This window comes from Microcaecilia unicolor, chromosome 6 (genome assembly GCF_901765095.1).
Source record: "Microcaecilia unicolor chromosome 6, aMicUni1.1, whole genome shotgun sequence".
Taxonomy (NCBI): Eukaryota; Metazoa; Chordata; class Amphibia; order Gymnophiona; family Siphonopidae; genus Microcaecilia; species Microcaecilia unicolor.
Genome location: NC_044036.1, coordinates 74,911,585 through 74,929,419, shown reverse-complemented (window position 1 = coordinate 74,929,419; position 17,835 = coordinate 74,911,585). Strand labels below are relative to the sequence as shown.

General features: G+C 52.2%; 1 protein-coding gene across 2 annotated transcripts in view; it reads right to left on the bottom strand.

The window, feature by feature from the left end:
* ABCD3 (ATP binding cassette subfamily D member 3) overlaps nt 1-17,835 on the bottom strand; it is a 147,390-nt gene that overhangs the window by 14,132 nt on the left and 115,423 nt on the right. The window lies entirely within an intron of this gene.

Here is a 17,835-nt window from a genome sequence, read left to right as displayed (position 1 = left end):
ATGTGAAGGCGGGCCATGGGAGTCACATGAACTGTGGAAGCCATGTGGCCCAGCAATCTCAACATCTGCCGAGCTGTGATCTGCTGGGACGCTCGCACCCGCGAGACGAGGGACAACAAGTTGTTGGCCCTCGCCTCTGGGAGATAGGCGCGAGCCGTCCGAGAATCCAGCAGGGCTCCGATGAATTCGAGTTTCTGCACTGGGAGAAGATGGGACTTTGGGTAATTTATCACAAACCCCAGTAGCTCCAGGAGGCGAATAGTCATCTGCATGGACTGCAGGGCTCCTGCCTCGGATGTGTTCTTCACCAGCCAATCGTCGAGATATGGGAACACGTGCACCCCCAGCCTGCGAAGCGCCGCTGCTACCACAGCTAGGCACTTTGTGAACACCCTGGGCGCAGAGGCGAGCCCAAAGGGTAGCACACAGTACTGGAAGTGGCGTGCGCCCAGCTGAAATCGCAGATACTGTCTGTGAGCTGGCAGTATCGGGATGTGTGTGTAGGCATCCTTCAAGTCCAGAGAGCATAGCCAATCGTTTTGCTGAATCATGGGGAGAAGGGTGCCCAGGGAAAGCATCCTGAACTTTTCTTTTACGAGATATTTGTTCAGGGCCCTTAGGTCTAGGATGGGACGCATCCCCCCTGTTTTCTTTTCCACAAGGAAGTACCTGGAATAGAACCCCAGCCCTTCTTGCCCGGATGGCACGGGCTCGACCGCATTGGCGCTGAGAAGGGCGGAGAGTTCCTCTGCAAGTACCTGCTTGTGCTGGAAGCTGTAGGACTGAGCTCCCGGTGGACAATTTGGAGGTTGAGAGGCCAAATTGAGGGTGTATCCTTGCCGGACTATTTGGAGAACCCACTGATCGGAGGTTATAAGAGGCCACCTTTGGTGAAAAGCTTTCAACCTCCCTCCGACAGGCAGGTCGCCCGGCACTGACACTTGGATGTCGGCTATGCTCTGCTGGAGCCAGTCAAAAGCTCGCCCCTTGCTTTTGCTGGGGAGCCGCGGGGCCTTGCTGATTCGCACGCTGCTGACGAGAGCGAGCGCGCTGGGGCTTAGCCTGGGCCGCAGGCTGTCGGGAAGGAGGATTGTACCTACGCTTGCCAGAAGTATAGGGAACAGTCTTCCTTCCCCCGAAAAATCGTCTACCTGTAGAGGTAGAAGCTGAAGGCTGCCGGCGGGCGAACTTGTCGAATGCGGTGTCCCGCTGGTGGAGAGACTCTACCACCTGCTCGACTTTTTCGCCAAAAATGTTATCCGCACGGCAAGGCAAGTCCGTAATCCGCTGCTGGACTCTATTCTCCAGGTCGGCGGCACGCAGCCATGAGAGCCTGCGCATCACCACACCTTGAGCAGCGGCCCTGGACGCAACATCAAAAGTGTCATAAACTCCTCTGGCCAGGAATTTTCTGCACGCCTTCAGCTGCCTGACCACCTCCTGAAAAGGCTTGGCTTGCTCAGGGGGAAGAGCATCAACCAAGCCCGCCAACTGCCGCACATTATTCCGCATGTGTATGCTCGTGTAGAGCTGGTAAGACTGGATCTTGGACACGAGCATAGAGGAATGGTAGGCCTTCCTCCCAAAGGAGTCTAAGGTTCTAGCGTCCTTGCCCGGGGGCGCCGAAGCATGTTCCCTAGAACTCTTAGCCTTCTTTAGGGCCAAATCCACAACTCCAGAGTCATGAGGCAACTGAGTGCGCATCAGCTCTGGGTCCCCATGGATCCGGTACTGGGACTCGATCTTCTTGGGAATGTGGGGGTTAGTTAATGGTTTGGTCCAGTTCGCAAGCAATGTCTTCTTCAGGACATGGTGCAAGGGAACAGTGGACGCTTCCTTAGGTGGAGAAGGATAGTCCAGGAGCTCAAACATTTCAGCCCTGGGCTCGTCCTCCACAACCACCGGGAAGGGGATGGCCGTAGACATCTCCCGGACAAAGGAGGCAAAGGACAGACTCTCGGGAGGAGAAAGCTGTCTCTCAGGAGAGGGAGTGGGATCAGACGGAAGACCCCCAGACTCCTCGTCAGAGAAATATCTGGGATCTTCCTCTTCCTCCCACGAGGCCTCACCCTCGGTGTCAGACACAAGTTCACGGACCTGTGTCTGCAACCTCGCCCTGCTCGACTCCGTGGAACCCCGTCCACGATGGGGGCGTCGAGAGGTAGACTCCCTCGCCCGCATCGGCGAAGCTCCCTCCGCCGACGTAGTCGGGGAGCCTTCCTGGGAGGTGGCCGCGGTCGGTACCGCACGCGGTACCGACGTCGGGGACCTCAACCTGGGCGATGGGCCAGCCGGCGCCACGCTCGACGGTACCGGTGGCGCAAGCACCGCCGGTACCGGAGGGGTAGGGCGCAACAGCTCTCCCAGAATCTCTGGGAGAACGGCCCGGAGGCTCTCGTTTAGAGCGGCTGCAGAGAAAGGCTGAGAGGTCGATGCAGGCGTCGACGTCAGTACCTGTTCCGGGCGTGGAGGCTGTTCCGGGCTGTCCAGAGCGGAGCGCATCGACACCTCCTGAACAGAGGGTGAGCGGTCCTCTCGGTGCCGATGCCTGCTGGGTGCCGAATCCCTCGGCGACCCAGAGCTCTCGGTGCCGACACGGGGAGGAGACCGGTGTCGATGCTTCTTCGATTTCTTCCGAAGCATGTCACCGGAGCTCCCCGGCACCGACGAGGAGGACGTCGAATCCACCCGTCGCTTCCTCGGGGCCGAGACTGAAGAAGGTCGATCTCGGGGGGGCTGTACCGCAGGAGCCCTCAGGGTAGGCGGAGACCCACCCGAGGGCTCACCGCCACCAGCAGGGGAATGGACAGCCCTCACCTGCACTCCACCCGATGCACCACCGTCCGACGACATCAGCAGACGAGGTCCTGGTACCACCGACGTCGATGCAGCTATCCGATGTCTCGGCGCCGATGCAGAGGCCCGATGCCTCGATGCACTCGATGCAGGGGCGGCCGAGGAAGATGGTCTGGACGCTGACGACGTCGATGCACTCGAAGATCCCGGTGCCGATGCCGACGAAGAGCCCGAGAACAACACGTTCCACTGGGCTAGTCTCGCTACCTGAGTCCGCCTTTGAAGCAGGGAACACAGACTGCAGTTCTGAGGGCGGTGCTCGGCCCCCAGACACTGAAGACACGACGAGTGTCGATCAGTGAGCGAGATAACCCGGGCGCACTGGGTGCACTTCTTGAAGCCGCTGGAAGGCTTCGATGTCATGGGCGGAAAAATCACGCCGGCGAAATCAAAAGCCGAAATGGCGAAATTTGAAGCACCAAATTTAGAGGGAGAAAAAATCTCGACCGAGGCCGAAAAAAGGCCTACCCCGACGACGAAAGAAAACTTACCGGGGCAAAAAAGCTGGAAGTACGGGGAGGATTTACACGAAACCCGGCGGGGGGTTTCCGGAGCACTTCCCGACTAGGACAAAGCTTTCCCGAAGGAAAAAAACACGTTCAAACAAATTGGACGCGCGAGGTCGACTTTCCGGGGCTCGACACGGCGAAAACACGACCGTACCGAGTGCGGACAAAAGAAGACTGGCCGGCTCGAGCCGGTTTCGGGCGGGAAGACGGCCGCGCATGCGCGGTGCGCGCGGGCGCGCGAGGGCTAGCAAAGGACTTTGCTAGTGAAGTTTCCGATTGGAGGGGCTGCCGTGGACGTCACCCATCAGTGAGAACAAGCAGCCTGCTTGTCCTCGGAGAATACCTTCTACAGGTATGTAGCATTCGCTTTCTCCGAGGACAAGCAGGCTGCTTGTTCTCACTGATGGGGTATCCCTAGCCCCCAGGCTCACTCAAAACAACAACCATGGTCAATTGGGCCTCGCAACGGCGAGGACATAACTGAGATTGACCTGAAAAATTTACCAACTAACTGAGAGTGCAGCCTGGAACAGAACAAACAGGGCCCTCGGGGGGTGGAGTTGGATCCTAAAGCCCAAACAGGTTCTGAAGAACTGACTGCCCGAACCGACTGTCGCGTCGGGTATCCTGCTGCAGGCAGTAATGTGATGTGAATGTGTGGACAGATGACCACGTCGCAGCTTTGCAAATTTCTTCAATAGAGGCTGACTTCAAGTGGGCTACCGACGCAGCCATGGCTCTAACATTATGAGCCGTGACATGACCCTCAAGAGTCAGCCCCGCCTGGGCGTAAGTGAAGGAAATGCAATCTGCTAGCCAATTGGATATGGTGCGTTTCCCTACAGCCACTCCCCTCCTATTGGGGTCAAAAGAAACAAACAATTGGGCGGACTGTCTGTGGGGCTGTGTCCGCTCCAGATAGAAGGCCAATGCTCTCTTGCAGTCCAATGTGTGCAGCTGACGTTCAGCAGGGCAGGAATGAGGACGGGGAAAGAAGGTTGGCAAGACAATTGACTGGTTTAGATGGAACTCCGACACGACCTTTGGCAAGAACTTAGGGTGAGTGCGGAGGACTACTCTGTTATGATGAAATTTGGTGTAAGGGGCCTGGGCTACCAGGGCCTGAAGCTCACTGACTCTACGAGCTGAAGTAACTGCCACCAAGAAAATGACCTTCCAAGTCAAGTACTTCAGATGGCAGGAATTCAGTGGCTCGAAAGGAGGTTTCATCAGCTGGGTGAGAACGACATTGAGATCCCATGACACTGTAGGAGGCTTGACAGGGGGCTTTGACAAAAGCAAGCCTCTCATGAAGCGAACAACTAAAGGCTGTCCTGAGATCGGCTTACCTTCCACATGGTAATGGTAAGCACCGATTGCACTAAGGTGAACCCTTACAGAGTTGGTCTTGAGACCAGACTCAGACAAGTGCAGAAGGTATTCAAGCAGGGTCTGTGTAGGACAAGAGCGAGGATCTAGGGCCTTGCTGTCACACCAGACGGCAAACCTCCTCCAATGGAAGAAGTAACTTCTCTTAGTGGAATCTTTCCTGGAAGCAAGCAAGATGCGGGAGACACCCTCTGACAGACCCAAAGAGGCAAAGTCTACGCCCTCAACATCCAGGCCGTAAGAGCCAGCGACTGGAGGCTGGGATGCAGAAGTGCCCCTTCGTCCTGTGTGATGAGGGTCGGAAAACACTCCAATCTCCACGGTTCTTCGGAGGACAACTCCAGAAGAAGAGGGAACCAGATCTGACGCGGCCAAAAAGGAGCAATCAGAATCATGGTGCCTCGGTCTTGCTTGAGTTTCAACAAAGTCTTCCCCACCAGAGGTACAGTGGGGGAAATAAGTATTTGATCCCTTGCTGATTTTGTAAGTTTGCCCACTGACAAAGACATGAGCAGCCCATAATTGAAGGGTAGGTTATTGGTAACAGTGAGAGATAGCACATCACAAATTAAATCCGGAAAATCACATTGTGGAAAGTATATGAATTTATTTGCATTCTGCAGAGGGAAATAAGTATTTAATCCCTCTGGCAAACAAGACCTAATACTTGGTGGCAAAACCCTTGTTGGCAAGCACAGCGGTCAGACGTCTTCTGTAGTTGATGATGAGGTTTGCACACATGTCAGGAGGAATTTTGGTCCACTCCTCTTTGCAGATCATCTCTAAATCATTAAGAGTTCTGGGCTGTCGCTTGGCAACTCGCAGCTTCAGCTCCCTCCATAAGTTTTCAATGGGATTAAGGTCTGGTGACTGGCTAGGCCACTGCATGACCCTAATGTGCTTCTTCCTGAGCCACTCCTTTGTTGCCTTGGCTGTATGTTTTGGGTCATTGTCGTGCTGGAAGACCCAGCCACGACCCATTTTTAAGGCCCTGGCGGAGGGAAGGAGGTTGTCACTCAGAATTGTACGGTACATGGCCCCATCCATTCTCCCATTGATGCGGTGAAGTAGTCCTGTGCCCTTAGCAGAGAAACACCCCCAAAACATAACATTTCCACCTCCATGCTTGACAGTGGGGACGGTGTTCTTTGGGTCATAGGCAGCATTTCTCTTCCTCCAAACACGGCGAGTTGAGTTCATGCCAAAGAGCTCAATTTTTGTCTCATCTGACCACAGCACCTTCTCCCAATCACTCTCGGCATCATCCAGGTGTTCACTGGCAAACTTCAGACGGGCCGTCACATGTGCCTTCCGGAGCAGGGGGACCTTGCGGGCACTGCAGGATTGCAATCCGTTATGTCGTAATGTGTTACCAATGGTTTTCGTGGTGACAGTGGTCCCAGCTGCCTTGAGATCATTGACAAGTTCCCCCCTTGTAGTTGTAGGCTGATTTCTAACCTTCCTCATGATCAAGGATACCCCACGAGGTGAGATTTTGCGTGGAGCCCCAGATCTTTGTCGATTGACAGTCATTTTGTACTTCTTCCATTTTCTTACTATGGCACCAACAGTTGTCTCCTTCTCGCCCAGCGTCTTACTGATGGTTTTGTAGCCCATTCCAGCCTTGTGCAGGTGTATGATCTTGTCCCTGACATCCTTAGACAGCTCCTTGCTCTTGGCCATTTTGTAGAGGTTAGAGTCTGACTGATTCACTGAGTCTGTGGACAGGTGTCTTTCATACAGGTGACCATTGCCGACAGCTGTCTGTCATGCAGGTAACGAGTTGATTTGGAGCATCTACCTGGTCTGTAGGGGCCAGATCTCTTACTGGTTGGTGGGGGATCAAATACTTATTTCCCTCTGCAGAATGCAAATAAATTCATATACTTTCCACAATGTGATTTTCCGGATTTAATTTGTGATGTGCTATCTCTCACTGTTACCAATAACCTACCCTTCAATTATGGGCTGCTCATGTCTTTGTCAGTGGGCAAACTTACAAAATCAGCAAGGGATCAAATACTTATTTCCCCCACTGTATGGGAGGATAAGCATACAGCAGACCCTCCTCCCAGTCCAGGAGGAAGGCATCCGATGCCAGTCTGCCGTGGGCCTGAAGCCTGGAACAGAACTGAGGGACTTTGTGGTTCACTCGAGATGCGAAGAGATCTACCAAGGGGGTGCCCCACACCTGGAAGATCTGTCGTACCACACGGGAATTGAGCGACCACTCGTGAGGTTGCATAATCCTGCTCAACCTGTCGGCCAGACTGTTGTTTACGCCTGCCAGATATGTGGCTTGGAGCCCCATGCCGTGGCGGCGAGCCCAGAGCCACATGCTGACGGCTTCCTGACACAGGGGGCGAGATCCGGTGCCCCCCTGCTTGTTGACATAGTACATGGCAACCTGGTTGTCTGTCTGAATTTGGATAATTTGGTGGGACAGCCGATCTCTGAAAGCCTTCAGAGCGTTCCAGATCGCTCGTAACTCCAGAAGATTGATCTGCAGATCGCGTTCCTGGAGGGACCAGCTTCCTTGGGTGTGAAGCCCATCGACATGAGCTCCCCATCCCAGGAGGGACGCATCCGTGGTCAGCACCTTTTGTGGCTGAGGAATTTGGAAGGGACGTCCCAGAGTCAAATTGGAGCAAATCGTCCACCAATATAGGGATTTGAGAAAACTCGTGGACAGGTGGATCACGTCCTCTAGACCCCCGGCGGCCTGATACCACTGGGAGGCTAGGGTCCATTGAGCAGATCTCATGTGAAGGCGGGCCATGGGAGTCACATGAACTGTGGAGGCCATGTGGCCCAGCAATCTCAACATCTGCCGAGCTGTGATCTGCTGGGACGCTCGCACCCGCGAGACGAGGGACAACAAGTTGGTGGCTCTTGTCTCTGGGAGATAGGCGCGAGCCGTCCGAGAATCCAGCAGAGCTCCTATGAATTCGAGTTTCTGCACTGGGAGAAGATGGGACTTTGGATAATTTATCACAAACCCCAGTAGCTCCAGGAGGCGAATAGTCATCTGCATGGACTGCAGGGCTCCTGCCTCGGATGTGTTCTTCACCAGCCAATCGTCGAGATATGGGAACACGTGCAGCCCCAGCCTGCGAAGTGCCGCTGCTACTACAGCCAAGCACTTTGTGAACACCCTGGGCGCAGAGGCGAGCCCAAAGGGTAGCACACAGTACTGGAAGTGGCGTGTGCCCAGCTGAAATCGCAGATACTGTCTGTGAGCTGGCAGTATCGGGATGTGAGTGTAGGCATCCTTCAAGTCCAGAGAGCATAGCCAATCGTTTTGCTGAATCATGGGGAGGAGGGTGCCCAGGGAAAGCATCCTGAACTTTTCTTTTACGAGATATTTGTTCAGGGCCCTTAGGTCTAGGATGGGACGCATCCCCCCTGTCTTCTTTTCCACAAGGAAGTACCTGGAATAGAATCCCAGCCCTTCCTGCCCGGATGGCACGGGCTCGACCGCATTGGCGCTGAGAAGGGCGGAGAGTTCCTCTGCAAGTACCTGCTTGTGCTGGAAGCTGTAAGACTGAGCTCCCGGTGGACAATTTGGAGGTTTTGAGGCCAAATTGAGGGTGTATCCTTGCCGGACTATTTGCAGAACCCACTGATCGGAGGTTATGAGAGGCCACCTTTGGTGAAAAGCTTTCAACCTCCCCCCGACTGGCAGGTCGCCCGGCACTGACACTTGGATGTCGGCTATGCTCTGCTGGAGCCAGTCAAAAGCTCGCCCCTTGCTTTTGCTGGGGAGCCGCGGGGCCTTGCTGAGGCGCACGCTGCTGACGAGAGCGAGCGCGCTGGGGCTTAGCCTGGGCCGCAGGCTGTCGAGAAGGAGGATTGTACCTACGCTTACCAGAAGCATAGGGACCAGTCTTCCTTCCCCCGAAAAATCTTCTACCTGTAGAGGTAGAGGCTGAAGGCTGCCGGCGGGAGAACTTGTCGAATGCGGTGTCCCGCTGGTGGAGAGACTCTACCACCTGCTCGACTTTTTCTCCAAAAATGTTGTCCGCACGGCAAGGCGAGTCCGCAATTCGCTGCTGGATCCTATTCTCCAGGTCGGCGGCACGCAGCCATGAGAGCCTGCGCATCACCACACCTTGAGCAGCGGCCCTGGACGCAACATCAAAAGTGTCATAAACTCCTCTGGCCAGGAATTTTCTGCACGCCTTCAGCTGCCTGACCACCTCCTGAAAAGGCTTGGCTTGCTCAGGGGGAAGAGCATCAACCAAGCCCGCCAACTGCCGCACATTGTTCCGCATGTGTATGCTCGTGTAGAGCTGGTAAGACTGGATCTTGGCCACGAGCATAGAAGAATGGTAGGCCTTCCTCCCAAAGGAGTCTAAGGTTCTAGGGTCTTTGCCCGGGGGCGCCGAAGCATGCTCCCTAGAACTCTTAGCCTTCTTTAGGGCCAAATCCACAACTCCAGAGTCATGAGGCAACTGAGTGCGCATCAGCTCTGGGTCCCCATGGATCCGGTACTGGGACTCGATCTTCTTGGGAATGTGGGGATTACTTAATGGCTTGGTCCAGTTCGCAAGCAATGTCTTTTTCAGGACATGGTGCAAGGGAACAGTGGACGCTTCCTTAGGTGGAGAAGGATAGTCCAGGAGCTCAAACATTTCAGCCCTGGGCTCGTCCTCCACAACCACCGGGAAGGGGATGGCCGTAGACATCTCCCGGACAAAGGAAGCGAAAGACAGACTCTCAGGAGGAGAAAGCTGCCTTTCAGGAGAGGGAGTGGGATCAGAAGGAAGACCCTCAGACTCCTCGTCAGAGAAATATCTGGGGTCTTCTTCGTCCTCCCACGAGGCCTCACCCTCGGTGTCAGACACAAGTTCACGGACCTGTGTCTGCAACCTCGCCCGGCTCGACTCCGTGGAGCCACGTCCACGATGGGGGCGTCGAGAGGTAGACTCCCTCGCCCGCATCGGCGAAGCTCCCTCCGCCGACGTAGTCGGGGAGCCTTCCTGGGAGGTGGCCGCGGTCGGCACCGCACGCGGTACCGACGTCGGGGACCTCAACCTGGGCGATGGACCAGCCAGCACCACGCTCGACGGTACCGGAGGCGCAAGCACCGCCGGTACCGGAGGGGTAGGGCGCAACAGCTCTCCCAGAATCTCTGGGAGAACGGCCCGGAGGCTCTCGTTCAGAGTGGCTGCAGAAAAAGGCTGAGAGGTCGATGCAGGCGTCGACGTCAGAACCTGTTCCGGGCGAGGAGGCTGTTCCGGGCTGTCCAGAGTGGAGCGCATCGACACCTCCTGAACAGAGGGTGAGCGGTCCTCTCGGTGCCGATGCCTGCTGGGTGCCGAATCCCTCGGCGACCCAGAGCTCTCGGTGCCGACACGGGGAGGAGACCGGTGTCGATGCTTCTTCGACTTCTTCCGAAGCATGTCACCGGAGCTCCCCGGCACCGACGAGGAGGACGTAGAATCCATCCGTCGCTTCCTCGGGGCCGAGACCGAAGAGGGTCGATCCCGGGGGGGCTGTACCGCAGGAGCCCTCAGGGTAGGAGGAGACCCACCCGAAGGCTCACCGCCACCAGCAGGGGAATGGACAGCCCTCACCTGCACTCCTGACGATGCACCTCCGTCCGACGACATCAGCAGACGAAGTCTCGGTACCACCGACGTCGATGCAGTCGCCCGATGCCTCGGCGCCGATGCAGAGGTCCGATGCCTCGATGCAGTCGATGGAGCGGCAGCCAAGGAAGATGGTCCGGACGCTGACGACGTCGATGCACTCGATGCCTCCGGTGCCGATGTCGACGAAGAGCCCGAGAACAAAACGTTCCACTGGGCTAATCTCGCTACCTGAGTCCGCCTTTGTAACAGGGAACACAGACTGCAGTTCTGAGGGCGGTGCTGGGCCCCTAGACACTGAAGACACGCAGAGTGCCTATCAGTGAGCGAGATTACCCGGGCGCACTGGGTGCACTTCTTGAAGCCGCTGGAAGGCTTCGATGTCATGGGCGGAAAAATCACGCCGGCGAAATCAAAGGCCGAAATGGCGAAAATTGAAGCACCAAAATTTAAAGGGAGAAAAATCTCGACCGAGGCCAAACTAGGCCTACCCCGACAACGAAAGAAAACTTACGGGGCAAAAGCTGTGAAAATTACGGGAAGGGCAGAAAACCCGAAAGGGTCTTCCGGAACACTTCCGGAGCGCTTCCCGAACTTTTTTAAAGAAAAACAAGGAAAAAAATACGTCGAAAAGGACGCGCGAGGTCGACTCTCTGGGGCACGAACGGCGTAACACGACCGTACCGAGCGCGGACGAAAGAAGACTGGCCGGCTCGAGCCGGTTTCGGGCGGGAAGACGGCCGCGCATGGGCGCGCGAGGACTAGCAAAGGCCTTTGCTAGTAAACTTTCCGATGGAGGGGGCTGCCGAGGACGTCAACCCATCAGTGAGAACAAGCAGCCTGCTTGTCCTCGGAGAATCTAAAATATACTGGCATTTCATATCTAATTTGATTGAGTAAAAAACTATTTGTGGCCAAGTTTTAAACACTGCTGTACTAAAGCAAAATAAAAGGCAATCTCGCCTAGACATAGAAAATCTATACACAGTTTCGACAGTAACACAAATAGTTTCTTGATAAAACAAATCTTCTAGCACTACTTAGACATGCAAAGCCGCAGGTGATGACACTCTTATTTTATACATTCTCTTTTGGAAAAATTCCTCATTTATGGGTCTTCTTACAGAAAGTTCCAGAAAGAGAGGAACCACACTTGTCTCAGCCAAAAGGGGCCTATGAAAATCATAGTTCCTTGGTCTTGCCCAAGTTTCAGAAGAGCCTTTTCCATTAGGGGTAATGGAAGATGTGCACTAAGACCCTCCCCCACAAACCAGGAGGAAGACGTCCCAAGCTAGCAGAACTGTGGTACCGTCCTGTTCTGAGGAATAGCAAAGAAATCTATTGCAGGTGTACGCCAGTCCTTAAAAAAAATCATCTGAGCCACCCTCAAGTCCAGAGACACATGACTCAACTTGTCTGTCAAGGCATTGTCCTTCTCTGTCAGGTATAGGGCCCTGAGAGAATTATCCATGGGAAACAGCCCAATTCTACATTCTGACAGTTTCCCAACACAAGAGGTAGAAGAATCCTGATCATCCTTGATTGTCGGTCTGTATTAATATACATTTTTTTATCTTATAATTTTGTATTCATTTTTGACACATAGGCAAAAGTATACACTGTAATAGTCACATAGTCCAGGTGTTTACAATGAAAACAAGTATGTAAGACGTCATTCTAGAAATAAACTATTAGCACAGGGATCATGCAAAATTAAAAAAAAAAAAAATCACTTATGCCAGGAACTAGTACTTTTTTTTTCCAGAATTCAAAAAACACTGCAATTTAACCATTCAATAAACAAAGACAGATAGCTCTGTATGTGTGTGCCACCTACTGTTCATCCACAAATTGTATTCACAATGTATTTAAAGGGTAACTCCCATCCAAACTGGGAGATATCCGAGTAGTCCTGTTCCACCCAGCCTACTACACACCTGATAAAACAAAACTTGGGGGTCCCTTCCCAGAAGCTCTAAGAAGTGTCAGGAATAATTTTATTGACCAATCTGCTCTCAAGTCCAGGAAATTTATTTGTTAAAGTTTCTCCTGGGAAGGGCATAATCCTGAGTCTGATGCCCATCTACATGGTATAAGGTATAAGCTTTTGAGGACCAGAGCCAACTTCATCGCATACAGCTTCAGAGGGGATCGGTTAACAGAGGTGACATCTTGGAGTTTTTGAGTGGCTTGAATCTAGTGTATATGCTCAAGGTCCACTGAGTTTGCCTCAATCTGAGATGTACCAATGCACTGTTGAGGCCAAATGGCCCAATATGTCTGCTTCTTTGAACTTCCTCCACTATGGATAGATACCCGAGTAGTTTAATGGGACAGAATCAACATGGATTCAGCCAAGGAAAATCTTGTTTCACCAATCTGCTTCATTAAGTTGTACATAAACATATGGATAAAGGTGAGCCGGTTGATGTAGTGCAGTGGCATAGCCAGACAGCCAATTTTGGGTGGGCCTCAGACCAAAGTGGGTGGGCACAAAATTTTCTCTCTGCCCGCCCCCTTCCTCCCCCTATTCTCCACCTCTCCCCCAGGACCTCCCAACTCAAAATAGAAACAGAAACACTTTAGCTCATGAGAAAAGTGACATCCGCTATGCAAATTTCTCAAGCTATCATATTTCAGTTAAGATTCAAAATAAAATGCCTTTTCTACCTTTGTTGTCTGGTCATTTTCTTTTTCCATCATGTTGATCCAGTTTCTCTTTTGAACTTTCCAATCTTTCTGCTATTTCTCCTTCAAGCAGCTGCTGTCCATTTGTCTTTTTCTCCTCTCGTTCCATTCCCTCACTTCACTTGCCTCTGACATATTGACCTTTCCATTTTAGCTCTTTCCTCCCTTTTTTTTCTTTTCTTTTCTCTGTCCACCCAAATTTTATCCTAACCCCTTTTCCTTGTTTTACTTTTCAGATACCTGTCAGATTTCCATTTCACACACTAGTTCTCCTATTCCCCATCTCTCTACTTCCCCAGCCATCCATTCCCTTCCATCTTCAATCTATGCCCCATTACCATATTTCTTTCCCCTGTAATCACCATCCTCCTCGAGTTTATTTCCTTGCCACCCCCTTGGCCTCTCTCCCATGGTTCCACCTTTCCCAGTGTCTCTCTCCCTCCACTCTTCTAGCCCAGCATCTGCTCCCTCTCTTCTCCCCACCCTTCACCCCCTCCCAGCATCTTCCTGTCACTTCTCTCTTTCATCTTGCCCCCCTCTCCTGTGGCCAGAATTTCCCCCACCCATCCTGTTTCTTTCCATCCCCACCCCTCTCCCCCTTCGCAGCATCTCTTATGGCAAAGAACAACAACGTGGATGCAGCAGCTCACAGGTTTGCTTGCTGTGTTTGCAATGCGACGGCTGCGCGGGAGAGTGGAAAGAAACAGAAATTTACCAAATGGCTTCCTTACAGTGGACTTCATAGGCTGGCTCACTTGCACTCCACTCCCGACGTTGCAGCGGTGAACTGGCGTGCAGGGCGCTACTCTCCAGTAGTAAAAGCAGCAAGCCGGCAGGTTCGAGTCCGTCCTTCACTTCCCTGCCCTCTCTGCGTCCCGCCTGCCTGAAAGGAAATGACATCACAGGAAGGCGGGATGCAGAGAGGGCAGGGAAGCGAAGGATGGACTCGAACCTGCTGGTTTGCTGCTTTTACTACTGAAGAGCAGCGCACTGGCGCCCCGCCCGCCAGTTCATCGCTGCAGGCGAGGATTCAAAGATACAGACGGACGGGGATGGACTCGGACTCTGGGTGGGCGGGCCTGAGGCTAAATTGGGTGGACCTGGGCCCATCCAGGCCCACCCGTAGCTATGCCCCTGATGTAGTGTATCTAGATTTTCAGAAAAGGTTTGACAAAGTCCCTCATGAGAAACTCCTGAGAAAATTAAAAACCTATAGGTTAGGAGGCAATGTTCTCTTGTAGATTAGGAATTACTTGATGGATAGAAAAGATAGGGTAGGGTTAAATGGCCAATTATCTCAGTGGAGGAGAATGAATAGTGGAGTGCCCCAGGGATCTGTACTGGGACCAGTGCTATTTAACATATTTATTAATGATCTGGAAATGGGGACAGTGAGTGAGGTGATTACATTTTCAGCCGACACAAAACTATTCAAAGTTGGCATTTTAAGTTGTTAAAATGCACGCAGATTGTGAAAACTTGCAGGAAGACCTTAGGAAGTTGGAAGACTGGCATCCAAATAGCAGATGAGATTTAATGTGGACAAGTGCAAAGTGATGCACATTGGGAAGAATAATCCAAATCAGTTATTTGATGCTAGGTTCAACCCTAGGAGTGAGCACCCAAGAAAAAAAAGATGTACGTGTCATTGTGGAGAATACGCTAAAATCTTCTGTTAGGATTTGCCAGCAAGAAAGGAATGGGGGAGACCCAATGAAGAGGCTTGACAGGTCTGGGATTTTCTCCCGGACCTGTCACACCAAATCCTGCCTCCCCGGCTCCTGGCCTCCCCCCCCCCCTACCTGGTACATAGTTGAGAGAGGGAGGGACTAGCACTCCCTCCCTCCTCTTCGGGCGCCTCCTCAAAATGGCGGCATCCTGCCCGGTGCATCCTGGGATGAGCTGGGCAGGACTTAACCTTTATATGGAAGGGTGCCGGGAAAGGAGGGAGGGGGAGAAGTAGCAGTCCCACTGGACCACCAGGGCTCTTTAGTATTTGGGGGGTGGGCTTAGGTTTGACAGATCCAGGGAAAAAACCTCTTCTGCTGTTTGACAGGTCTGGGAGGACTGTGTCTTGGGCATATGCCCAGGCACAATCCTTCCGTAGAAGTACCCCTATGATCAGAGCTAATAGTGCACATAAATTTGAATGCTATTAACTTTGATCATAGCGGCGCTATAGCTCTGCACTGTTCCAGTGATATTTTTAGAGCACTGTTTGGAACACAACGGGGCTTCTGATCATCAGCCTCTGGGTTTGGGAACCACTGCTCTATACTATGTTTGGAAGACTTAGTGCCCTTAAGAGGAATATTCTGCCTTCTTTTCAGCTTCCTGCAAGCATTTTTTTTAATGCTTGTTTACCTCCTTAATAGCAACTGGTTTTAGGGAGGGCGAGGAAGACAGACATTAATTTGTTGAGAAAATTCTACCACAAGATCCACTGAGCTTATCTGTCAAAAGGATCCCTTAGAATCTGAGTGGGTTGGGAATTCCATTCCTGAGACAAAAGGCAATATTTACCCATTTCAGTTGATTACATGTGAGCAGCAAATTTAAAATAGCAACAGTTTTTGGAAAGGTGATTTCTTTTCTTCCATGTCTTGAAAATATAGACCAGCATTTTCTCAACCTATCCAAGCAACACCACAGTCAGGGGTTTAGAATACCCACAATATACATACCAGATCTCCAAAGTATACAAATATTTGTAGACAAAAAGAACATGAAATTGTGGAGCTGGGAGAGGGGCTGCAAAGGCAGGCCAGGGACAGAAGCAATGGCAGAAGAGGGGCTGCATAAGGGAGAACAGTAACTGTTCTCTGCACCTGGACTGACCCCTCCCTTCCTCCTCCCTGCAGGCTTCCTAGAAGAGAAGGGCTAGAGTCTGAACCAAAAAGACAAACAAACTGCATTCCAGGCCAACCCCCCCCCCCCCCAGAAAAGCACTGAATACATATCATGTATATACACTACAGATGGCCTGAAAACTTGACTAGCTGTGCTCGTTACAGGAAAGGTTTTGAGTAATTTTAGAGCTATAATAATATAATAATGGTGGACAGCAATTTTAAAAGCCCTAACACAGTAAGGGGCCCTTTTACTACCGCCAGGCTACCACTGGAACCCGGTGGTAGTGCCTGCCCCCACCACGCACCATTTCCAGCATGTTGAAAATACTTTGGGGGGGGGGGGGGTAGTGCTGGGGTCTTACCCAGCAGTAATCAGGCAGCGCCGCATGATGCTGGGCTACCCTGGAAATGGCCGTTTGGCAAGTAGTTACCTTACCACAGCCATTTCCTTTATTTAAAAAAAAAAAACTTTTTACCCACTGTGGTAAAACGGAGCTTTGGCACACACCAAACCTGTAAGCCGACGCCACCACAGGGGTCCTTTTACCGCAGTGTGGTAAAAGGGCCCCTATGTTTGTTACTTTACACTCATAGCTTGATTTCCTCAAAGATAAGCCCTCAATGTACAAACTGAAAATTAAGACACTGCTGCTAATCCTTTAGATTTGCTGAATTTCACCACTGTAAATGGCTGATTTGGTTTCATCAGCTTTCTGAATACAAAATCAGAAGCTGCCAGCTTTCTTCCTGCTAAAACTTCCATTTAATCCCATTAGCCTGAAGTGTTTTGCTTTTAAACAATTGTCAGGCATGGGAGGAGTGAGGCACCCACTCTCCAGCCACTGTAGAGACCAAAGCAAGAGTTAGGTTGGATACTATAAGCAGTATAACACCACCATCCAGCTAAGCTCAAAAACAGGAACTGTTTCCATCTTAGGCTCTAAGGCCCAGATGCATCAACCAAACATAAAAAAAATCTAAAACGTAGAAGTCCTTAATGAATGTTAAAAAACGAAGAATGCACCAAAAAAACAAGCCGCACATGTTCGGTGCGGTATTGTAAAGTACAATGAATCAAACTGGTGTAATCCCCATCGTTAATCGGCCCCTAAAGCATGCGCAGAGCAGACAAGCATTATGCCGGCTGCTCTGCGCATGCCACAAACGTCAAAACAAACAAAAAAAAAAACCAAAACACAAACACGTTGAAAATAAAAGGGGCAAAGGCGCACGTCAGGAGCATCCTGTATGGACGGCCTTGCGAGTGAGTCTTCAGGACGTCTCTCTCCTTTCCTGACCTGGGCCCGCCCCCGTCTGACGTAGGTTTCTTACGTCAGACGGGGGCGGGCCCAGGTCAGGGAAGGAGACGTCCTGAAGACTCACTCGCGGCGATCAGATGATCTTCTTACCCATGCAGCGCCTTCACACAGAGGTGAGAGGCGCTGCGCGGGCCTGGTAAGGCGGAAGGGTGGGTCCGGTGGAGGGGGGGAGAGGCGGCGATGACCTCAGGGCGGCGGGGCATGGGGACGGAGGATGGCGGGAGGCGGAGCTGTGGGGGAAGGAGAAAGAGAGAGACAGGAAGGGAGGGGGACTGGGGCTGCTAAACTTTTGATTTTTTATTTAATACAGGGGGAAGCGGAGAGCAGCGGTGACCTCGGGTGGAGGGGGGGCAAGGCCGTCCATACAGGATGCTTCTGACGAGCGCCTTTGCCCCTCCCGATCCTTTTTTGCTTTTTGGTTTGATTTTCTTTTTTATGCAGGGGGAAGCGGGGAGGCACGTGTTTGTGTGGTTTATTTATATTTTCAAACGTGCCAGCTTGGATTTTTATGCTGCAGGGAGAAGCGGGGAGCAGTGTCTGTATGACAGCTCAGGCCTTAACGACAGCTCTGACCTCACATTAAATATTTCAAGGTAAATGATTCAGTGCAATCGTCGGTATGGTTAGT